The 8458-nt window shown below is 38.6% G+C and overlaps 1 non-coding gene across 1 annotated transcript; it reads right to left on the reverse strand.

The window, feature by feature from the left end:
• Positions 1-246: 246 nt before the first annotated feature.
• On the reverse strand, positions 247-352 carry LOC121993379. The gene has a single exon (XR_006115237.1). It is a non-coding gene; the product is annotated as a small nucleolar RNA R71 (small nucleolar RNA).
• Positions 353-8458: the final 8106 nt, after the last annotated feature.

The following is an 8458-nucleotide window of genomic DNA, read 5'->3' on the forward strand; positions in this document are numbered from 1 at the left end:
AGAACCAATTTGGTGGAGGACCTCATGAAGACCCCAATCAACACTTAGAGGTCTTTTATGAAATATGTGGTACCATGAAAATGAATGGAGTTCCTTCAGAAGCAGTTAGATTATTATTATTTGGATTTTCTTTAAGAGATAGGGCAAAGCAATGGCTGAATTCTTTGGCCCCTAATAGCATCACCACTTGGGAGCAGTGTGAGCAACAGTTTCTTGATAAATTCTATCCACCAAGCAAAACAGCTCATATGAGGAATTTAATTGCAAGTTTCAAGCAAACTGACTCAGAATCTCTTTTTGAAGCATGGGATAGATATAATAGTATGCTCAGACAATGCCCACATCATGGGTTGGAAAGATGGTTAGTGTTGCACACTTTTTATAATGGTATCAACTATCATACCAAAGTGCCCCTTGATTCAGCTACTGGAGGGGCACTTATGAATAAAAGTTTAGATGAAGCTGAAGAAATTATTGACAGTGTAGCACAAAATCATCATCAATGGGCAAATGAAAGAAGTGGTGGCTATTCTTCTGTAAACCCAACAATTAAAGCATCAGGGAAGTTTGATGTAGATGCTTTTGTCTGTAAAATTGGACGCTCTTACAAAGAAATTTGAGAATATGGGGACTAGTGCTAATATGGTTAATGCTATTAGTACATCTTGTGAAGTATGTGGGAGTTCAGAGCACTCAAATGACTCATGTCCATTGGGAGCTATCACTGCACAAATCAATCAACTGGAACAATGTGATGCAATCATGAGTTACAATCAAAGGCAGAACAACCCATACTCAAATACTTATAACCCTGGATGGAAGAGTCATCCCAATTTTTCTTATAGAAATAATCAAGATCAAAGACCATCTATGGGGGCAAGACCAAATTTTCAAGCTGGGCAACAAAATTTTCAACATCTATCTTCTCAAAGCTTACCAAAGTCAAATATTGAAAAGATGCTTGAAGAAATTATCTCAAGTCAGAATGAAATGAAGCAAGATTTAGCAAAGCTCATTCAGAGAATGGATAATTCTGAAAAGCATCAAAAAATCCAAGATAGTCAAATTGCCCAACTAGCTTCCTCATCATCCAGAGCACCAGGACAACTTCCAGGAAAACCTGATGTGAATCCTATGGAGCATTGCAATAGAATTGAGCTTAGGAGCGGGACTCCCAAGTGACTGCTCAAAAAGGGATACAACAAGAAGAAGAGCTCTCTCCTCTTATACCAAATCAGATTCAAGCTAATGAGGAGAGTACCATTGAGGTTGAAGAGACTCTTCCACTGAACCATCAGAGCAAAGCTGTCCTTTTTCCTCAGAGACTTACAATGCTCAAGAAAGATGAAGAATTTGGCAAATTTTTAGAAAAAGTTAAGGAAATTTGTGTAGAGGTACCTCTTATTGATGCTATTCTTCAAATGCCTAGATTTGCCAAATTCCTGAAGGATCTCATGTCAAACAAGAGAAGAAGAGGAGAGGTTGAGACAATTGCGCTTAGTGAGGAATGTAGTGCTATTTTGGAGAAGAACACTTCCCTAAAACTAAAGGACCCAGGGAGCTTTTATATTCCTTGCAATATAGGAAAAGATTTTTTTGAAAAAGATTTTTGTGATTTGGGGGCAAGTGTTAGCCTCATTCCCTATTCAATTTGTAATAAATTAGGTCTCAAAAACATTAAACTTACTACTATGGCACTTCAACTTGTCGATCATTCCTGCAGGTACCCTTTGGGTATTATAGAAGATGTGCCAGTAGAGGTGGATGGGAATGTTATTCCCACAGATTTTGTCGTGTTGGACATGGAAGAGGACTCCAGGATTCCTATCATATTAGGAAGACCTTTCCTTGCTACAGCTGGAGCTATAATTGATGTAAAAAATCATAAGCTTTCTTTGGTAATTGGTAAGGAAAGGTTGGAATATGATTTATCTAATATATCTAACCATGTCTCGTCTCTTTTAAATGCTTGTAGCAGGACAAGCATTTATAAACTTGAGGAATGAAATTTCCATCCTCATGGAAGGCCACCAAACGAAGGAGATAATGTGGTGGAAGATGTTGGGAGAAGATCTCCCAACAAAAATGAAAAGTATATCTGTCCTCCAAGGGCGAGGAAAAGAAGTGAATGATCAAGTTTGGTCGAGCTAAAGACCTTAAACAAGCGCTTCTTGGGAGGCAACCCAAGGGTTCTTTTAGTTAGTTTTGATTTGTATTTTAATTTCTTTTAGTTTAATGCATTCTTTTGATTTTGTTTTCAGGTTAGGTGCAAAACAGAGCCCGGCCGTGTGCTATACACGGCCAGGCAAAGGTTGCAGAGAAGGGAAGTGCTTGGGCCGTGCGGATCTCCCGAGGAGAAAAAGGACTAGGTCGTGTCCCAAACACGGCCGTGCAAAGAATTCCGAGAAGAAAGATGGAGAGGCCGTGTCCCAGACACGGCCGTGCGAAGAATCCAGAGAAGGAAGAGGGGGAGGCCGTGTGGATCTGCACGGCCCGTGTAGGAGAGTTATTTAAGTCTTCTTTCTACCTTACACGGCCAGATCTTGGCCGTGTTCCGCACACCCCCAACTCTCCAAAACATCTCTTTCTCTCCCAATCTCTTAAAAACTCCTCTCTAATCTCTCAAGATCTCTTAGATCCGGATTCTCCTCCTCTCTAAGACTTGGACTTTTTATTCTCCTAACCTAAGATCTTTGCTCTTTGAAGTTTTGTTCTTTGAGTTCCATTTTTCCAACCCTAGATAATTCTTCCCCTATCTAAACTCATCAAGATGTCCAATATTTTGAAGAAACTTCGCAAAGGAGGTGGTGGATCCAGTGGAGACAAAGAGAAGGAGCCATCAAGGGACAAAGGAAAACAACCAGTGAAGGGCAAAGGCAAAAGGACTTCACGCAACGAAGGTAATGACAATGAATTCAATATTGTGTTTAGAAATGATGATCAAGTAACTAGATTTGCAATTCTTGTCAATAGAAAGATAGTGTGTACTAGATATATGGACCCAACTGTTCTTGATATGCTTGGAATTAGGGAAGATGTAGATTTGATGATTGGGTTTTTGGATTGGAGTGATATTATGTACACACATTTGCCTACATATCCTCGTCTTGTTTTGGAATTTTTAAGTTCATTGGATGTCCATTTTACTAATGAAGATGATTATTTTGGAAAAATCTCATTTAGACTAATGAATCAAGAATTTCTATGGCCATTTAGTGACTTTAATTCTTGTTTTGGATTAACCACCGGTAGCCCTCGTAGGTTTGATCCAAGGTTTAATTGGAATCATTTTTGGAATGCAATAACTGGGTTAGATCAACCTTATGAGCCTTCAAGAGCTAAGGCCTCCCATATGCAAAACCCCATCTTTAGGTATCTACATAGAGTCATGAGTAAAACTATTTTTGGTAGGGGAGAGAGTGATGGGGTGGTTAAAAAGATAGAGCTTTATGCTTTATGGGCTATGCTTTATAAGGTTGAATTTGATTCTGTTTTCATTTTGTTCAAACCTTATTAAGATCTGCTAGGGCATCATCGGGATCAATTGTTTTTGGTGGTTTAATTACCCGAATAGCTTATAATTTAAATCTTGATGTTGATGGGTTGGAAATAATTCATGGTAATGACATGATTGACATTGATGCATGTCTTGCTATGAAAATGATCGTTCGGGATGAGAATGGTTTAGCGTTTCCTAGGAGGAGTGGTTCTCCTTTACCCCTTCCTTTTCCTGAACGAACTACTATTCGTAACCCAGCTAATTGGGTAATTTCTGAGTTAGATTTTGAGGATAACCCTTCTATACCTGGAGACACTGAGCCACATCATGAGCCCTCATCATCTGGACACCCGCAGCCTTCTAGTTTTATGGAGCCTGCTAGGCATTCTTTTGCATATGGCACGGGATCTTCTAGGTTTGATTTTTCAGATTTTCGTACGTCTCTAGAATCACTTCATGAGAAGCAAGATGTCCAATGAAAAATGTTGGGGCGCTTTATCTGATGATCGGTTTAGGGAGGTACAAAATCATTTTCGTTTCGAGGAATTTTCAAGGTCAAGTGGCTGAGTTTGTGCAGGATTATGATACTGATCAGGCTAGGATGAGAGATTTTATGCAGAGCATGATGCTTACTAGCCAACAAGTAGATGCTTTATATGAGTATCATAGATCCTTGGGTGAGATTCCAGGTTTTCCTAGTTTTCCTATTAGCCAACCACGTCGTAGACCTCCTTTCCCTCGTCCACCTCCTCCACCATATTGATTTCATCGGGACGATGAAAATTTTAAGTTTAGGGGGGTGTCATGTACTGTTTAGTTTGGTTTTCAGTTTTTAGTTTTTGTTAGTTTTTCATGTTGGTTCATATTTTCGTTGCTTGTTGCTTTATTTTGCTTGTTTTTGAAATAATCATGGCAAAAAAAAAAAAAAATTTTGAGAACATCAAATCTTCACTTATATGCTTTCTTGGATTCAAGTGAAATGTTAGCACGATTATTGTCTTGATTCATGATGTTCGAATGATGCTAGTAGTAAACTTTGTGTAGTTCTTTTTTCTATCTTGGGAAGCATTAATAAGCTAAGAATCTTATGGTGATGAGTTTTAGTTTTGGTTCAACCTTAAGGATTTTATCTTCACTACACTTGTGCTTGATGCTTGAATAGTTGATGTCATTGAAATAGTCATGATTCATCTTGTTTGCTTAGTACTTGGTTTCCATGGTGATTTCTCAACTTTCATTTTGGTTACTGGATGAGGCTCAAATCATTAAAGCTCATTTGGAAAAATCAAAATATCCCAAAATGTGTGCTAAAAGTACATTTGTGAATAAGTTTTGCACAATGCAAACACTTATTAAAAAAATAATAATAATAAGGGATATAAAAAACAGTTGTCATTAGTGGAATCTAGCAAGTCACCCCTTTGAGACCGAGTTAGGTTACTGGGGAAATGACTGCCTAGCTTCCCTTGAGATTGAGCACACCTTTGAGACCTTGGGTTAGTTGAGAAATATGAACCAAGTGAATGGTGAGTAAGTATCTATCACTGGTTACTTGTCTTTCACTAGAAACATTAGGAATTCAAAATTTGATGACGACTTGACTAGGACATGGATTGAGACTTGAAGGGTGTTGAGTTACTTTTACACTGTGCACAAGATTCTTATGCTTGAACCATACTTGTTTCCATGATCACGCTTGTTAATGAAACTTTTTGATAGAGTTAGGAAAGTGCACTAGGTTTTATGAATATGTTATAGAACATATGAATTTAGACTGCAGCATTTTGCTTGAGGACAAGCAAAGGTTTAAGTCTGGGGGTGTGATGTGCGTAGATTATATACTCTTTTATGCATGTTTTTACGCACATTTACATACTTTGAGCATGCTTGATCTATGCATTTTTATACTTCCAGCTTTCCTTTTAGCATATTTACTCTTTTGTTCGGTTTTTGTATACAGGAGTCGAAATTGGTGAAGATTATGCGTCCTCGGACAAGCTTGGAAGGAATTGAAGGGAGAGAGCATCAGGCCGTGTACCACACACGGCCGTGTAGTTTTAACAGGAAGGGAAGAGGACATGGCCGTGTGAATCTCACATGGCCGTGTCTTGATTTGAAGAAATTAGAGCAGATGCCTTACATGGCTATGTAGATCTACACGGCCGTGTGAGGTTTCCAGAGGCCAAGCAGGTGGCCGTGTGAGTCACACGGCCGTGCAGCTTTGGCAGAGAAGGAAGCGGACATGGCCGTGTGAATCTCACACGGCCGTGTGGCGCCCGATTTCCTCCTCTATTTAAACCCTCCTTCATGAATTGAAAGGGGATCTCTCCCTCTTTGGGAGAAGGCAAGATTTGGTGGTATCCTCCCATTCTTGGGAGGATTTCTGGGCGATTCGAGGGGAGTTCTTGACGATTTTGACTCCGGAGCGAGCATTGGATCCGAAGACGAGGCTTCTTCGTAGATAAGTTTTCTCTTTCCCCCTTTTCTTGGTTTCTTGGATTGGGGATTTAAGAAATGCTTGTAATCTTTATTTCTTCGGGTATTCTTCCTCGATTCATGGAGTAGATCTTGTATTCTAGGATTAAGGGAGTATTTGTATGATGGATTGATGTAATCTCTTATGGATTTGCCAATTTCTTGTTTCAATGACATTGTCTTGCTTGTATCAATTAGATCTTGAATGATTAATCGTGATTTGTGCTTAATTCTCATTCTTGATTGATTGTTTGGATTTCTTGTGGACTTAGTAAAGATAAACTCTCACTCGATCATCCGTGGGATCCACGTGACGTGTAAGGACGTTTGAGAGATAATCTTGAAGAGGAAATAAGAATATTCAAGAGAGTAGGATGGATCTTGTGATTAGTTTCTTGTATCTTGATAGATTAATAAGTTGTGGGCTTCTATGTTGATATCCGAGGAAGGCATAGTAATAGGTGCGCTTCTGTGTAAGGACAACGTAGGTTCACGTCTAATTGATCATATTTAGATACATTTCTCAGTCCTTAGCCGGTTATCTATTGCAAGAGAGAACCGGCAACTTTCTACAAGTGTTTGACAATTGAGGGATAAGAATTGGTGAACCATTTACATTCAAGAAATCTTACAAAGAAACCGAAACTCCTAGAATCTCCCCTTATCATAACCCAAAACACTAAACTCTTGTGTGTTGATCTTTAATATTAGATTTGTTTACCTTCACTTTGTATTTGAAACAATTGGATAGTTGTTTAGCTAATTCGCATTGAGGCATTTCTAGTGCTTATTCCAGGTCCTGTGGATACGATAATCTTTTATATTACTTTCATCCGGGTCTTCCGCTCCAACTCCACTCGCTTGGTTAATTTCGGCCATCCGGAATAGGGCTCACCTGAACCCATTTTCTGGCCTTCTCGAGTAACCTTCCGCTCCGGCTTATCGTCCCTCAGAATCACCGCACGCTTTCTTCTCTTCTGTCAGCATACTCTTCCACAGCGCCTCGTCCCTCGAACGCAATGAGCCCGTCGACTCTCTCCCATGCTGTCCTTCTCGCTAGCTGCATTTTTTGCTCGACTTCCTGTGCTCCTAAACTCCTGTACACTTGGACACAAGGATCAAACTACAACAGGACCTAACTTGACTTAGTTAATCACATCAAAACTATCATAGGGTACTTATAATCTTCCACTTTTTGATATGAGCAACCCAAGTTAAGTTAGGGTTAACCAAAAATAAATAATAGAAAACTAGCAAGTACATATTTGCATTTATGAAAAAAAATATGCAAAAAATTAAAAATGTACCCTCCCCTAGACTTAACCTCTAAGTGTCCCCCTTTGATCACATTAAAAATAGGGGTATGTTATGAAAATAGCTTGAATTAAAATTAAAACCGAGTCTAAGGGATAAAAATAAGGTAATTATTATTTAAAAAAATCATTAAGTTTAAAGTTCAAAAATATGGATTTTAAAAATATTTTTGAAAAAAATATTTGAATCATAGAAAAATTGTATTAAATGGAGAAAATGATAAAGTTTAATAAAAAATTAACTTTACAAATGATAGTACTGTGAAATATTTTTAAATTAAAAAATATAATTTTTGAAAAAGAAATCATAGAAAAATAATGCAACGGTCAAAAAATTTGAATTTTTTTCTCTAGATGGGTAATGAAATCCTCTTTCTTGGAAAAATTAAATTCTAATTAATTTCTAACATAAATCATGCAAAGAAATTTATTTGAAAATATAAAAAACTTTAATTCAATTAAAAATTAGGGCATGTAAAAAAATTAATTTAGGCACGATTTTAGAACCCATATATATAAATTTCTTCCAACAACATTAATTAAAAATTTCTTAGGGGTATATTTTGATGATAACTGTTGGTGTTGGAAGCATCCGACGATCGAACCTGTGTTTTGATAATGGCAAAGGGTTCAAAGTTAAGCTGTTTTGTGATCTAACAGTTTGAATAAGATTGCAGGAAAGTCCTAAGTGCACTTAGGCAAAAGTCCTAACTACGGTTAGGTAGGTGGAAAACCCTAGGGGGTGGTAACCCTAGGTCATAGGGGTTGGTAACCCTATGCGGAAAGTCTTTGCGGGTCGAGAGCTTCAGGGAAAAAGTCCTAGGGGGTGGTAACCCTAGGTGAAAAGTCCTGGTGTCGCGAACCAGGTGAAAGACTGGACGGGTCGGGAAGCGGGCGTCCAGCAGAAAGTCCGGAAGCATCGAGCGCCGAGTAAAAGTCCAGTCGATCTGGAGGATCGTGTTTGCAATAGGTAAATCTCCTGAGTGGAGTAGGTGAGGACGCGTTCCCGGCAGAGGGAACAGTAGGCATCGGGCCGACCTAGGGTTTCCGGTTGGGAAATCCGAAGTCAGACCCAGGATAGTCCGGAGACTATTAATATTTTATTCACTATGACTATTATGTGCTAACTTTGTTTTGCAGGGTATGTGTTTTAGACTAACACATTTTGCAT

Source organism: Zingiber officinale, chromosome 6B (genome assembly GCF_018446385.1).
Source record: "Zingiber officinale cultivar Zhangliang chromosome 6B, Zo_v1.1, whole genome shotgun sequence".
Classification (NCBI taxonomy): domain Eukaryota; kingdom Viridiplantae; phylum Streptophyta; class Magnoliopsida; order Zingiberales; family Zingiberaceae; genus Zingiber; species Zingiber officinale.